Source organism: Corvus brachyrhynchos, unplaced genomic scaffold (genome assembly GCF_000691975.1).
Source record: "Corvus brachyrhynchos isolate BGI_N302 unplaced genomic scaffold, ASM69197v1 scaffold101, whole genome shotgun sequence".
In the NCBI taxonomy this organism is placed as follows: Eukaryota; Metazoa; Chordata; class Aves; order Passeriformes; family Corvidae; genus Corvus; species Corvus brachyrhynchos.
In genome coordinates, this window is record NW_008237239.1 from 13,872,380 (window position 1) to 13,880,437 (window position 8,058).

At 40.4% G+C, this 8,058-nt stretch overlaps 1 protein-coding gene across 2 annotated transcripts in view; it reads left to right on the top strand.

The window, feature by feature from the left end:
* Positions 1 to 4,434: 4,434 nt before the first annotated feature.
* RPS6KC1 (ribosomal protein S6 kinase C1) overlaps positions 4,435 to 8,058 on the top strand; it is an 81,907-nt gene continuing 78,283 nt past the window's right edge. Inside the window, exon 1 of one of the 2 annotated variants that reach the window (XM_008630327.2) lies at positions 4,435 to 4,467. The gene's annotated coding sequence lies outside the window, so the exon portion shown is untranslated. Of the gene's footprint in view, positions 4,468 to 5,688; positions 5,776 to 8,058 lie in introns of those variants that run through there. The other variant, XM_017730020.1, reaches the window with a different exon arrangement.

Here is an 8,058-nt window from a genome sequence, read left to right on the forward strand (position 1 = left end):
GGCCCCTCCCGAGCCGAGCCCCGGCCGCCTCCTGCAAACTTGAAGCCTCGCAACGTTGTAATGGCCTCAGAGCGCTTTGCAATTGACGCTCAATTTCCCTACTGTCCGTTGCAGGGCATGAGAGAGCAGCTTAAAAACAAACAGCTCCTTCTCTTTTTTACCCGTTCTTCCGCTCCAGATCTCGTGGATAGGTTGTCGTGGGATTGCCCAGCCTTTCTGGCAGCCCCGCAGCGCAGCGAGCTCGGGAGGAGCGGGAGGGAGCGGAGTGCGTGGGCTCAGCGCGCCCACGCTGGCAGCGCCGAGCTGCCTGAGCCGCACATGGGGCTGAGCGTGCCCAGCAGGGTCCAGCCTGGCCGGGCAGAGGGCTCTGGGTCAGTCAGGCCTGGCACGAGAAGCAGGAAAGCTCCTGCAGATGTTGGGAGAGCTGGTCTGGTGCTGGCTTTGCTGAAAGCTCCGTCTGTTTGCCTAGGGAAATTCCTTGCTTTCTTTTCTACTTTCCTATTATGCCAGAAAAGGGAGGAGAGTGAGTAAATATGTGGGGATAGGTGCTAGAGGAGTGGGAGTTTAGCTCACAGGTGTGCTGGGATACATTGAGAGCATCAAAAAGTGTCACAGAGAGACAGAGTTTCTTTAAGTGCCCTGTGATCTCGTAGTTCAGCTGTAGACATCCTGCCTGTGAGAGCAACATATGTTTATAAGCACCTTCCTTTTAATTCAAAGAATACACCATTCTGTATATTTATGGAGATTGTAATGTCAGGTTATTAGCCTATGATCAGTTTATATATTGTAAAATTAAAAATATTAAGAAAAAATTTTTGGGTCAAATATACATGTCCAAGTTCTCCAAACACAAATATGGGACAAATATGTTTAAACTGTTCTTTTTAGTCCAGTACAACTTAGTATTTGTGAAGAGAAAAAAAGAGTTGCTTTTTCCTATGATGTTTTAATTTAAAAAGCTTTTCCTGAAATACAGGCAGAGAGAACAGTGCCATCACATCTTTCTGCCTTAGCTCTTGATGGGCCAAGTGTGTGTGTGTGTGTACTAAAAAGTTGTGTCAGTGCAATAGGGACTAATAGGAATGAGCCAAAACTTCTGCTGCTTTTTTTACTCTGGTGAGTTTGTTCTTATTGGCTAAAGCCACTTAAATTTCTCTGTGATGTTTTGATTTCTGTAGAATTGTCCAAAATCAAGTTGTGGCTAACTAGTTGGGGATGTCATTCTCTCTCCTTGCCCCATAAACTATGGGTGCTCTGGTGCCTTTCCAAGCGAGGCAGTGCAGAATCGGGTGGTGCACTGACTGTGTGTGATTTAGTGCAGAGCAAGGACCTGATCAGTCTGTGAGCTGTCCAAATTCAACTGACCTAGCCACAGATCATTACTTCTTTACAGTGTTTTGATAGCTCAAATCCTCAAAGTGAAAAATTATTTCAGTTTTTTTCAGCATAGGATGCTTTGGACTCACAAGTGCAGAAATATAAATAACTTTCGTTTCAACAGGACTCTGCCTGGTAATCTGTTGCGTAGTACTTGAAGTGAGGATTTGGGAAATTGAATAAAATGATTTAAAAAGGATTCAGTGTACATATCAGGTACCCTTTCTGTTTCTTTCCTCCTATGCCTCCCTCCTATTCCTGCAGTGATCTGGCTCCATGGTTGATATCACACCACTCCAGCTGCGTTTGCTGAGCCGATGCTCAGCGACTTTGGGGGACCGCCAGGAAAAAAGTGAGGTGGATCTTCCCGTTGTGTTGAATATCATTCTCGCTGAGATCTAGGGTAGTCAGTACGTGTTAGTGGAGATTTGTGGTTCCTCAGTGTGGTATATGAGCGAATCCTTTGTGAAATGAAGTTAAAGGAACTTTCTGTTTCAATATAACATGGATAAATAATCATGGATGAGAAAGCACTTGTTTAGCATGTTCTAAACATCTGGCCCAAGGCATAAATACCAATGCAGTCTCTTCTGAGTGCTAAGGGGGGTCTGTCCTTATTGCAGCTTTTTCCTTAAAAGTTTTGTTTGTATAGCAGAGACTTTATATTTTATTTACTTGTAAACCGTGAAATAATTGTGAATGCAGACAAGATTAAATTAATATTGGCTTTTTAATACCCATTTCCAAGTGCTCAGAAACAGATAGAGATATTAGCAAGTCGTGATATGAGGAGTGTACTTTAATGATGCCTGAAAATATAGATGACTAATAAAAGTTTAGAGAACTTGGAAGATTACAATTATTAATGATAATTAAAATTCTAATGAGTTATGTTGGCTATCTGCAGGTCAGATGAGGAATGGGATAATCTGAAATACTTTTCTTGATGTTGACGATCCTTGTAGGATCTCTGTTTTTTTCAGAGTCTAGTGCAGTAATTATGCAAGTTCAGCCCATTGGTAGGTATCCTAGTGATATTTTTGAAAATAGGTTAGAGTTACTTGTATTACAGATTTGCAGAAGGAGCTGACTGCATTGATCCTTGTGGAAGGATTTAAAAAGCACATGGAAAATTTAGGGGATTGGGTCATCTTTGCCAAGTCTCTAGGTTGACTATAGGTTGGGTGGAAGGGGCAGACCTCTTCTGAGATTGACCTTCAGAAAAGGATATGAAGAACAAAGTAGGACAACACATAAATTATTACATACTGACTTAAAGTTGGCATGGCTGGTAGATATAGAAGGCGGTGTAACATAAGAACAAGTGTGAAACAGGGCCTCTGGGTTTTATTCCAGATTCTTACTAACTGGCTGGGTAATTACTCATCTCTCTGGGTCTCCTTCTGCCCATCTGGTAACTTACCTAGCTGCCAAAACTGTTGCAAGGCTTTAACTAAAGGTGAATTGCAAAGCAAAGCAGTTGGTGTCTGCCCTTTGGTGTTCTCTGTGATGTGTAGCCATGCCTGTGATATTTTCTTTCCCCACCTCTACAGTACAGGCTCCTTGCATCAAGTACGCCAGCTATTAGAAAAGGAGGTTAGGAACATTTCACCAATTGTACTTGTAAACTGCCTGGTAGTGAATGAAACAGCAACAGCCACCAAGGTTAACATTTGGTAAAGTTGCCAAACGTTAGATTACTCAGGAGTGAGGAAAAGTTGAGAAAGGTTTTATCCATGTAGCCTGCGCTGGAAGAAGAGGACTTTGGTGTGCAAGGTGAGAGAAAGAACTTAGACTTGCGAAGGAGAATGTTTCAGGTCTTTTGGGAGATTGCTAGAGAAGGTAACACTTCTTTCCGTCTTGTCTCCTCCGAATTGTGTGAGAGATGAGTGGCTGGGCTGTAGTAAACTGGTGGTACAAAATCTGGGAGGCTTTGGCAAGGATTCTTGAAAAATGGAAGGGAGGAAGAGAGCTAAGTTTGTGGGAAATATAAGAGGTATGCTGTTGTCACTTAGCAAGAGGAAAGTGTGGGTTCAGTGGCTTCCATCTCAGAGCATCAGCTGCGTGGTGCTCGCGGTACGGCGGGATGGTGTGTGAGTCTCTGGGGTGCAAGTAGTGTGGGCTCCCTGCGCTTTCTTACACGCATCACCTCTTCAGGGCATCAATTATTCTGGGGTGTGTTGCTGAGGATAGTCCCAGTTGGATTGAAAATGCCCTATTTTGCTTTAGCTAACAGTAGACTAATTATTTTGTTAAACAGCTTTGGCTCTTATGATGAAGGATATACTGACTTGCACAAGATAATTGCAGTTATGAATTAAAGATGTCTCTGTTTGGTTTGTGTGTTTGTGGGGATGTGCTTTTACTGCTGTTTATAAGACCAATACAAAACTTGGATTACAAAGGCTTATGTGATCAATATTTATTTAAAGAAAAAAAAATCACAACGAAATACAGGCTTCTTTATGGTGTGCAGCCAAGCCTGATTTACACTGCAATTCTCCTCTGGACAAAGCCATTTATAATTAATTAGGCAAAGAGTTTTTAAGGAGAAACAAATATGTGAGGATAGTCAGACATGTCTGCGCTCTGGTGATTGTAAGTAAAGTAGAAATACTGTCTTACTAAATACAAATCCTCACATTCTCAGTGAGGTGCAGCTTATATTAAGCCAAGTAGCCTTAATGAGCTCTTCTTATTGGGAGTAATGTGGTGCTAGTATGGATTAATAGGAAGAGACTGGAAAGACGATAGGAGATGTGCTCTACGTAGCTTTGTTTTGAGAGGTGCATTTTGTGCCATTTTGCCTAGAATGTGCATCTGTCTTTGTGTGATCATGACTGACTGCTGCTGAAATCCCTCACTGTGTTGCCTTTGGGTATTAGACTTCTCTAAAACTGAATGAAAACTTTCTGAATGCATAGGACCATGCAGCTGTTTGCCTTTTTTGAGATTTTTTCTCTTCAGCAATGAATCATTGTATGTTACTCTTTAACTTCCAAACTGAAAATCCAAGCGCTTACGCGGTTTCATTTTTGTTTTGCTTTTCAGATTGTTTCAAGAAAAAATCCAGAGGATGTCCAGGAGGTAACAGTTTAAACTTGTGCAAATGTCTTTATGTATCACACTCTGCCTTTTGAAGCATCTTTGATGTAATTTAGCAGTTGCTGTGTGTTTTGTCATTGTAATTGAGCGAACAATTTTCATATGTTTCCATTTGTCTTTAGCTTTCATAGTTAAAAACAGTAGCTAGTGTAACATGATGCATTTCATCCCTCAGTGATGAATGGTGACTTGAAACAAAGTCTTAGGGAGTGAAGTGTCTTTTGATGACAAAACTGCTTTGATAACTTTACAAGCTCTTTTCTCGGGGCTGGAATTGGCAAATTGATGGTTACTTAACTCCTACTGGTAAAATTAGAGATCAGTCCACAATTCAAGTCTTAGGTCTCAGCTGTAGGTACTCTTTTCCTCTTTAACCAATACTTCACTGAAAAGCCTGCACCATTACTGTCTATTAGTGAAGAGGGAAAATGGAGGAGTGTAGGAGTAGTTGAGAGATTAGACTGTAAGTCATATATATTACGCCTATCTCTCTGAGGCTCCTTTAGTATTTTCCAGTGATACACTTCAACAAAATTTTAAAATTGCTTATTCTTTGCCTCTTCTGAAGAGGCTAAGGGTAAGGGTCTGCTGTAGTCTAGTGCCTCTTAAACACCTCAAAAGTCACATGAGCCATTTATTGAGAGAGTGAAATATACCACGTGTGTGTGTTTTGGATTTTTTTCTATTGAATTAAGAAACCATGTTTTTTCCCCTTGATTTTTTTTTTCTGGACTAGTGACTTGACATGGTTACAATTATACTTTGTATCTGCAAAATCTTCCCTCAAAAGCACAACCTTATGGCTTTTCAGACATCGTGTAACTCGTGCATATGTTCAGTTTCTGGTGCGGTCTCTTACTACAGTTGAGGAGAACCTGCAGAGCTGATGAAGGAAGAGCTTGTAACTGAATTCATTGCATCTCTGTGTGATCAGAGTTACTGATTAGTGGCTTGGCAGAGGTGAGAATTGGCTAATATATCTAGCACCCCTTTACTGCATCCTTCTTTGAAATCTTGAGAATCAGGCAAGCATGAGCATTTGTGCTTTTTGCATTTTTTTTTTTTTTTAATCTCTAGGAGATTAAAATAACCTGTCAGAATCAGAGATGATCATGGGTCTAGTTTAGAACTGTGTTACTGTAGTTTGTAGCTTGATGTTCACCTTTTCCAGGGAGACTCCTGAATTGAACTTATCCATGAGCACATTCTGCCATTACCTTAATCTTCATTTGTGAGGAAAAGCACTTTATAAGAGCTGTTGATGAGTCCATTCATCAGAAAAATAATATTGTAAGTGTCTTTCAGCTAGAGTGTTGCACGGATATATGTTAAGTAGTTTTGACGCAACAGCAAAACCATATATTTTAGTTATTGCTTTGATCTGCGGCTGTAGGTTACCCATGCAGTTTCACATACTCTAGACAATAAGAGGACATAAATATGAGATGAACTTCTTGATAGTTGCCCTTTTCCACCCTGCATTGTACCATATTAATTATTCTGCATGTGATAGCATGTTAGCTGTGGGGTGATTCTGTTACAAGCATTATCTGAAAACAGTTGGTTATTACAAGGAATATCCTAGATGGTAGTTGCCATAAAGGGGAATTGTAGTCAGAAGACCCCGTATGTTGAGAGCTTTTCTGTTACATGGCCTCTTACAATAAAAAAAGAACTTTGGCAGCCTTTGAAAGAGAAAGATTATGCCCTAACCTGCTCCCACTGAAAATAAATTACCTCAGTTTTCCAGAATGCTCAGTTGGAAATTCAGCAGAAAATCCTGTGCACACGACCACCGCGTTGCTTTAGGATCTGTCTCATGCAACCTGCTTCCCACATCCACATAGGACCACTTAGCTGTGCCTGCCTCCTCCTTCAGGAGTCTCTTAATGCCACTGCTGTGATGTTAGTACATTCTTTACATATGTACAGCTGCACATAAGGCTGTGTGCTGTGACCTCAATTCCACTTGCCAGTTTTCTGTCACTTCCTTTGGCTGCCCTTTGGGATACAAGCCTTTACTACAGCACCTCTCCCACTGCAGCCAGTTACAAGTCAATGTAATCCCAGCTGTTGTTGTTGGGGCAGGAAGGAAGAGAGCCTTGTAAGGGCTTCCTTCTCAAAAGAATGAAAGAAATTCATGTTTTGTTGGGGGGTGTTAGTAGATACAGAAAGGCCAGCAGACCTACCTTTAATTTCCTTGCTTCTGGGGGCCGATGGTGGCAATGTGGCAGTTGTATCTAGGGTAGGCCTGTGGGGTTTTTTCCTTTTCATTTAGGAGAAAGGCTTATTCACTGTGGAACAGATGAATTGCATGAGTTAATAGAGATCTACTGGCTCTCGCCATGACAAGCACCTTATTGCATTACAAGTCTAACATATGTTTTATGATATCCTTGCTGTGCTTCGTTGGGCCTCAAAGTACAATGTGTCCTTCCTCCAAAATCTAATTTCTAATGAGGGTGTTAGAATGGGAACTTTGCTAACTTTGCTGAGCCGTATGCATGAAAAGGCATGTTTTCCATGAGCTTCTGAAAGATTTGAGGATAACCTTGACTGCTTTTGCTGTGCAAGTGACTTACGGGTATTTATTTTTTTCCTCTTGACTATTGAGTGATCACTTGTAGCAGTGAAAAATGATGCTTTTTTAGTGGAATGAAATCTCATGCTTTTATTTTCTGGCAGCTTTTCATGTTGTCTCCAAGTACTGACAATACAGTAACTTACTGTTTAAAGAATTCACCATCTTGGGCAATTTTGTGTTCTATATGCACGCTGCTCAAGAAGTGCTAATCATCCACTTTCTGGCTATTGGATTAGATAAAAGTTTAGCATTGAAAAATTATTATTTCTGATAGCAAAATGACTAGTTTGCCTTCTTGAGATTCCTCACTTGTGTGTTACACTTCACTGAGTACCAGCTGTAATTAAGTCATGAAAATGTGTGCCAATAAGGGAGTCTGAATCAGGACTGCTGGTTCCAGTATAACTAAATTTATAAGGTGGGTAGAGTGTTTCCACACTAAAGCTTTGCATATCTACTGTTAACAATCCTCTTCTATCTGCATTGTTCTGCAGGTAGGACTTGCATCTGCTGAAACTTAGAAGGCCTCTGATTGCAATATTTAAAAAAAAAAAAAACCACAACAAAAAAGCTCTAAATCCAAATCTTTTGCTTAGCTCTAAATCTGGTTTGCTTGAAAAAAATTCAAACTTTTTCAATTATGATTGCTCATGAGAAGGCAACGTGATAAATAATTCAGAAATATGTGGAATATTTTAAGTTGTGGTTAGTTGTATTAAGTTAATTGAAACATTTGAATGATGCAGCTGTGGAATCAACTGCTGAATGCATGCAGTCTCTCTCTCCCCTTGTTTTTTCCCTTCTGTTCTACTTTAATCACTTTACATTAGCGTTGAGGTTTATTGTGATGGCTTAGTGAGTCTGACCAAAAATGAGGTCAGGATATAAAAAAATCTTTGTTAATACCTTTTCACTCTGATAACAAATCCAGTAGCAGTCAAGTGTAAATTTTATTGTTTATTTCTTTAATTGGTTTTATTTTCCCTCTG